General features: G+C 35.1%; 2 non-coding genes across 2 annotated transcripts; both read left to right on the top strand.

Moving 5' to 3' along the window:
- Positions 1-3,004: 3,004 nt before the first annotated feature.
- Positions 3,005-3,077, top strand: Trnav-aac. The gene has a single exon. It is a non-coding gene; the product is annotated as a tRNA-Val (tRNA).
- A 2,623-nt stretch (positions 3,078-5,700) lies between these two features.
- Trnav-aac lies at positions 5,701-5,773 on the top strand. The gene has a single exon. It is a non-coding gene; the product is annotated as a tRNA-Val (tRNA).
- Positions 5,774-7,499: the final 1,726 nt, after the last annotated feature.

Here is a 7,499-nt window from a genome sequence, read left to right as displayed (position 1 = left end):
AAAATGTTGCAGATATGTGCATTTAATATATACATATATATTTACAAACGTACTATATTCTCTACACAATACAATGCACAGGACAACTAACGAACGCGGCCGATCAGGCGACCCGTGAAGACTTTGCGGCAAGAGGCCACAAACAAGGTCAACAAAACCAAAATAAACAGCTGTCCGATTGTTGATGTATAGACACACATACATCACGTATTACGACAACAATTTTAAAGGTGGCAACTGCAACTACAAAAGTAAGCGGAGCAAATGAAAAAGGGCTGTGGTGGCAAAAGTCAGCAGCTGCTAGTTGAGCGAGCAATACATACATGCACATGTGTATGTGTATATTAAATTGATGTATAGTATATGCATAGTATATGTGGCTCTATGTATGTAGATAGTTACCTTTAGGTCCTTTTCATACAACGCTGCCTGCCGCAAAAGGCCATAAAACGCTTAGCCATACAATTACTCCAAGTATAACCAACGAAGTATATACATACATATGTTTGTGCGTTCGTAAGCACACGCATTGTGGTCCAGAGTGTCATTAATTTAAATGCAGGTTTTAGTGTTTAATTGAACTGCATACAAGGAGTCCTCGATAATAGAACAGCTGTAGAACAGTTCGCCCATTACAATCACCTCAATTTGAAAATCCTGTACATTCGATGTCCATGTACATTTAATAGCTGCCAGGATGCAGGTTGCATGTTGCAACATGTTGGGTGACAAATGTTTGCTTTCGTCTTCAACTCAAAAGGGTTTTAAAATTTTTACCGCTTGTGATTTGCCGTTTCGGTTGCAGCGAAATTTTAATGGTCAGCATGTGATAAAATCAACTTCCGGAGTAGAAAAGTATGTTTGGTCAGCCGTGGGTGCATATGTGGCAGCTGCTGCTTAAGTGCTGAAAAATTAATTTGATATCAAGTACTCGAATGGACGCTGCTTTATTGATTCAGTTCAGCTTTGTGGGGATATTAGATGGGTCCAATTCTGTACCTTGTGGTATGTTCCAATAATATGATACCGTTTTCAATCACGAAAAGTTTAATAATTCGGATTACAACCGGCCTATCAATCTACCTACCAACTTTTATAACCAATCACATCTAAATAGACTAACTAGGAGAAGAGTAGTCTTTCAATGGAAAAAAATTTTCATAAATTTCAAAGTAGCTTTCAAAAGCACAAGAAAAGCTTTATACATGAACTCCATAAATTTTAAAGTAGCTTTCAAAAGCTCAAGAAAAGCTTTCTATATCAAGTCCAATGTAGCTTTCAAAGGTACAAGAAGAGCTTTCTATATTAAGGCCATAAATTTTAAAGTAGCTTTCAAAAGCTTAAAAAGAGCTTTCTATATGAAGTCCAAAGTAGCTTTCAAACGTACAAGAAAAGCTTTATACATGAAGTCTTTTATAAGTTCTATATTCCTGTGTAATATATAACCATAAAATCTCAGGATCGAAATTGGGAGAATCTAACATACATATAATTAGATATAATATCTGTTATGCGAACCAATTGTCGAAGTACTTTTGCCACTCTGATTGTGGTATCTCCAAAACAAGCGTTCAATCGCCTATTCATGTGTCGAAAATCTTTTTGTATTTTTTACGTACGAGAATAAAATGAGGTTATTCGGTGTCAAATTTAATGGTCATAGGACTATATGAAGGACGACTCATCAAATCGATGTTTTGAGAGCTAAAAAATGCATTTGTTTCAGTCATTGTGTCAAAGCTCGCACTGTCGTGGCAAAGATTGATCTTTGGCAGTTGAGTTTCCTGATTCGTCTTAGAGTGATCTACGGCCACGATTGAACTCTTAATACCATCGATATACCATATACTGGCCTTTGATGGAGAATCATCGCCAAAAATTGAATTAAGTTCATCGATGCATTGTTTCTTAGCTAATCCACGTCGAAAGTTGTAAAAAATTATCGCCCGAAAACGTTCGTGATTTAGTTCCATTTTTAGGGCGCGTTGAATATTTTAAGTTACTGTATATAACACAAATAGCGCTCGTATGTTGAATAGTTCTGAGCATATATAACACGAAGAATGTTAAACTTACCATAATGTTGTGAGTTGCGAGATTGCAACACCAGGGTTGTCAAATCCCGAAATATAAAATGTAATCTACATACGTAACTTTTGCAGAAGTATCTCGTCTGGAGTCGATAGAGTGTACAATTTTCGGTACGCTCTCGACTGGCCAAAGGCTTACATTACTTAATCCTCTCTGTTTTTATTCAAAGGATTCACGAAAGTTCAATTTACCATTTACGAAGTTCCATTTTTTCGAGGTTGAAAGAGTCTGCTCGCTATATTTGAGTTCATCGCCCTTGTTCAAAAATTTCCATGTCAACGCCACAACAAAAAGTTATCGAGTAGAATTTAAAAAAATTATTTCTTCCGTATAAATACCTCACTAAATTGTTATGACCCCATTTTATTCTAGGTATATCTGTGTGATTATATCAGTATTTTGACTTGCATCAGTAGTTTGTTCGATTCGCCACTCTGTTAAGTTTGTGAATTGAAAGCAACTTTTCTATCGTATTGCTAAGCTTGAGCTAAAATTTGGTTCATTGGCAATAATTTTATTGCGCAATTTTAATACATATTATCCTTTTACCTTATGTATTTATTTCATATTTATAATAATAAAAAATATATATATATTTCTTTTTTGAATTTATTTCAACTATCAGCCGATATGTTATTACATTTATACATTATGTTATTATTTATATATTAAGTAAATTTATCTCGGTTAGATAATAAAATGCTAATAAATACCGCACAAAACACACTTAAATTTATTTGCAATTCATTGAAGCACACGCAAATGAACCCATAAAGTATATATGTATATATATGTTAATATACGTATATATGTACATACAATATATAGCTGTGAATAAATAAAGTAGTTGGATTCTTTGCCTGCAAATAGTTGGCACAGAACCACTAGCGTCTCTGACAACCCTAGACCAACTGTTTCCGTGGTGTAGTGGTTATCACATCCGCCTAACACGCGGAAGGCCCCCGGTTCGATCCCGGGCGGAAACAGAAAAACTTTTTTTTTCATTTGACACTTTTTTTTTCAAAAAGTTAATGTATCAGTTATGTTAAATTTTTTTTTGATACGAAATAAATGTGTTCCCAGACCATTTCATATTCCAATTCATTTCAAAATGTTAATGCCTAGTGCTTTTAGCATCGACAAAGAAAAATATCTAGAAAAAACAATATACCAGTACCAAAAATATATTATTATTTCGATTATGAGAACTTTGATGTTGATATTTTGGAGCATGCCTGATCGAAGTTTTTATTTTCTCTCGTAAGGGCATTTTAGATCTATGTATTATATTTATATTCGAGCATAATGGGTAATATATTTATTTTGTTTGATGACAACAGCTGTTGTTATTGAATTTCTTCTTAGCCAACTTCACACTTAACCGCTTTACCATTTTATATTTAAACAGCTGATTTAGTAAGGCTTTTTGTAAAATATTTTCTTAAATAATTTTCATTTGGTGCCTTATCGAAGATGGAAGATCGAAACAGCCTTTTCGATATATTTTACTGTTTTACTATCAAAAGGCTAAAAATGCAGTTCAAGCTAGGCGAAAATTATAATATATACATAAGTATATATAGAAGAAGCTTGAGAGTTTGCTGAAAGATAAAATTATAAATTAAATTAACTCGACTGTTCAAAAGCACATGAAACATCTACATAGGTGCCCAAGGTTCTTACAGAACGAAATTTTTTTCGTCGCATTGGCGACTATGATCTTATCAAACATCAAACAAGTGATTCATTTTTGAAGCGCATTGTTACTGGTGACGAAAATTGGATTGTTTACAGGAATGTAAAGCACAAGAGATCATGGTCGAAAAGGGATGAACCAGCTTAAACCACTTCAAAGGCTGATAGTCACCAAAAAAAAAAAATAAATAAAAAAAGGTTATGCTGTCTGTCTGGTAGAATTTCAAAGAGATCGTTTATTTTGAGCTTTTGCTGCCCTACGAACAATTCTGAAGTATATTCTGATCAGCTGGACAAATTGCGTAATGCACAAGACAGAAGTAGCCTGTATTGATCAATAGAGAAGGTGTAATGTTCCATCAAGATATTCCGAGACCGCAAACAAGTTGGATGATTCGTCAAAAGTTTTTGCAACTTGAATGGGATGTGCGACCACACTGACCATATTGTCCAGACTTGGCACCTTCGGACTACTACTTTTTCCGGTCTCTGCAACATTTTTTTTACAACCTTCACCTCAAATCAAGACGTCAAAAACCACTTGGAAAAGCTTTTTGTCTACAAGGATCAAACATTTTATAAGCATGGAAACAGTCTCTTGCCTGAAAGATTATAAAATTTATTGGATCATAATGAAGAATATATGTATGTACATATAATTACTAAAAATGTTTTACACACTAAAAAAATCGTGTTTAAATTTCACGAAATTACTTAGTGAACGACCAATAATATAAAATTTGTCATTTGCTTCGACATTTTTAAAAAGTTTTGACTAACGAAGCCATAAACATACTCTTTCATTCCTAAACATAGAAGACCAATTAGATTGGATTAGATTAACTAAATAAATGAGGATTGCACCGCGATCTAAGGTCTATTGTGCTCTCTCCTAAGTCGTAACAACTCACTTAGTCCCAGTATATTGTTAAATTCCATTTCTCTATAGCAAAGAGGCGATACCTATTTAGAAACATGAATCCAAGGGCTTTTATCCTGCGCTTACAGACTGCTCAGCAGTCAATTAGCAGATGTTTGGGAGTTTCAGATTCCATGTCGCAAAACCGGAAATTTGCAAAAGAAGCTAGGTCCATGTTATATAAGTGTTTCTTGAGCTAACAATGGCCAGTGCTTGAGTTTGTCTTTTGAGATTGTATCCGCCCATTAGCAACTTGGCGTGGCGGTTGCCTTGGAGTTGTTGCCAATATCCCTCGTGCCCACTCCTTCACCCTTGCGGCGCAGTTCCTTTATGGTATGAAGGCTAACAACAATGAAAAGTTCGGGTCCTACGATTTTGGTGGATGCTGCGGAGCGGGCAAGTCATCAGCAATCATTCTCGGCTATAATCTTATGTTCGGGCATCCAGATGAGGTGAACTTGGTTAGGATATTATTGACTGTTCAGCCGTTTTATACACTCTGGCACCAATATCGATTTGATCTGGTAGGTAGAGATCGCTTTGTGCCGCTTGACTTTCGATGACTAATACAATCTATTCTGTTTAACCTCAATTCTGACAACTTTTATTTAATACCTGAAAGAGATTTGTTACTCGGTTCTGTTTCTTGAAAGATATATTAACAACACCTAGAACTGAACATCCACATTCTTTGTCTATAGCTATATGGTTAGCATTGAAAACGGAGGACCTAGCTCCAGTTGTAAGGGATTGTTTATTTACAATTAGATCTTCTCGAAATAAATATAATAATAATAAATATATGACAAGCACATCTAAAAATCGTCATCTTTTGGCTACTTTGCTATTGGTTTGTGACTTTGCTAATAATAGTTGGGCGACATCTGCTGTCTAAGGTGCACAAGAGCAAGTTCTTCAATGATTTTTTTGTTAATGTATTGGAAAAACTCTGTGAAGCGATTTGTGTTTGGTTTTGAGACTAATGACTGTCAGCTGTTTCCGTGGTGTAGTGGTTATCACATCCGCCTAACACGCGGAAGGCCCCCGGTTCGATCCCGGGCGGAAACAGGCACAAGTTTTTTTTAATAATATTTACCTATTTATTTATTTTCTTTTGTTTTATATATGCATTTTTAGTTTTATTAAATTTTATTTAAAATCTGTTCCCTGTGAGCCAAAAAGATTTCGAAGAATTTTTTGTGTTGAATTGAATTACTTTCTGTGGTAAGTTACTTAAAATTTATTTTTTATCGTTCGAAAGAAATATTATCTACGAGCAATAAGCAAATTTTCTGAAGTCAAACTCCCTACATATATTTTTCATATATTTTTTTTGACATTGTCATGCACTTGTCACAAAATAATTAATAAAATGCTGGTGAACTTTCGCCAGACACAAAGGGTTGTAACGGTTCATAAAAATAACAGTAGTATAGCAAAAGAGCAACATAACATTAAATACTTTGTGAAAAAAATAGTGTGGCTTCTCGAAATATTTACATACATAAATGCACGTGTGTGAACAATCACCAGCAACGACCTTGCCACACACTCGCCTTCTTACTTCAACACTTCCATGCTGCGTCGCTTCCCCTGTATTATGCAATTGTTTTCGCACACGCTGATGCTTAAGATTTATCCGCAATCATGCCACATTCCGCATATTTGAAAAGCTTACATAATTTCTTATTTATTTGTTGCATTCCAACACGCAATTGTGCGCCGTCTGGCGTGAGTATGTTGCACTTGCTACGAATTTGTATGCAGCGTTCATTGACTCATGCGGTTATTCGTTCTGTTGATGGATTTGTTTTTTGTTTTTCATAGCAAATTATTTTGTAAAAAATTATAAGATTTTTCTTTCGTAATATACACATTTTTCAATATACATATGTATATTTCAACATACACTTAGAAATAATTATTTTTTTTTAAAGAGTAAATATAATTTAATAAAATAATAAATATAGTCGAAATTTAAAATTTGTATTCTAAGGGTTTTTTTTATTGCATTTGGCTTTTCAAAACCAAAAAAATGTGAAGCCGAAAATACTTTTTGGAATTGGTTGGGACTGTACTCAAACCAAGTTCAAATTACAATCTATTCGTATATCTGTTTGTAAGATAACTTCTAACTAACATCTGTTGGACGTCATGAAAATGGGGGTCTCTCATCCGGGGCTGTTGTGTCCTTTTCACTGTGGTGTTGTTTTACGGCGGGTCCCAAACACAGCCCACAACTGTGTTGAGAGATGATTCGCCTTCTTACTTTAGCTCGCCTTCAAACGGATGTTTTTGTTTTTTTTTGGCTACCCAGAGGATATTTGGTCTAAGATCGGAAGTCGTGAGCTGATTCAGCCGTATGTAAAATAATCGTTTCTGGCCACTAACAAGTGAATTGATCCCAGAGAACTTTCCTCACTTGCGTGAATTACTACACTTGGATTCATCCTCCATCCGGTGGATGAAAAGACTGCAGCTCTGAGAGCATACGAAAGGAAGACCTCCACTCTGTTGGAAAGACCAGGTAGAGAAGGACCTGGCTACACTTGAAATCTCCAATCATATAATATTCTCCCAACCCCACAACAAGACCCCAACTGACTACGATGTCATCTGGCGCAACATCAAACAGTATATCTGAAGGATTCAGCAAGATAAAACCAATCAGTTACAGTGCAGAGCAGTTCTGAGGTAACTTAAATTACAATTTGAATTATGAGTCTCTCTGCTCGCAACAAATGTCGCTACAATATCGTACTAGAAACATATACATATACTTGTATATGCTTTT

This window comes from Bactrocera tryoni, chromosome 2, assembly GCF_016617805.1.
Source record: "Bactrocera tryoni isolate S06 chromosome 2, CSIRO_BtryS06_freeze2, whole genome shotgun sequence".
Lineage (NCBI taxonomy): Eukaryota > Metazoa > Arthropoda > Insecta > Diptera > Tephritidae > Bactrocera > Bactrocera tryoni.
Note: the sequence above shows the minus strand (reverse complement) of the source record. Positions and strands in the feature narration are given on the sequence as shown.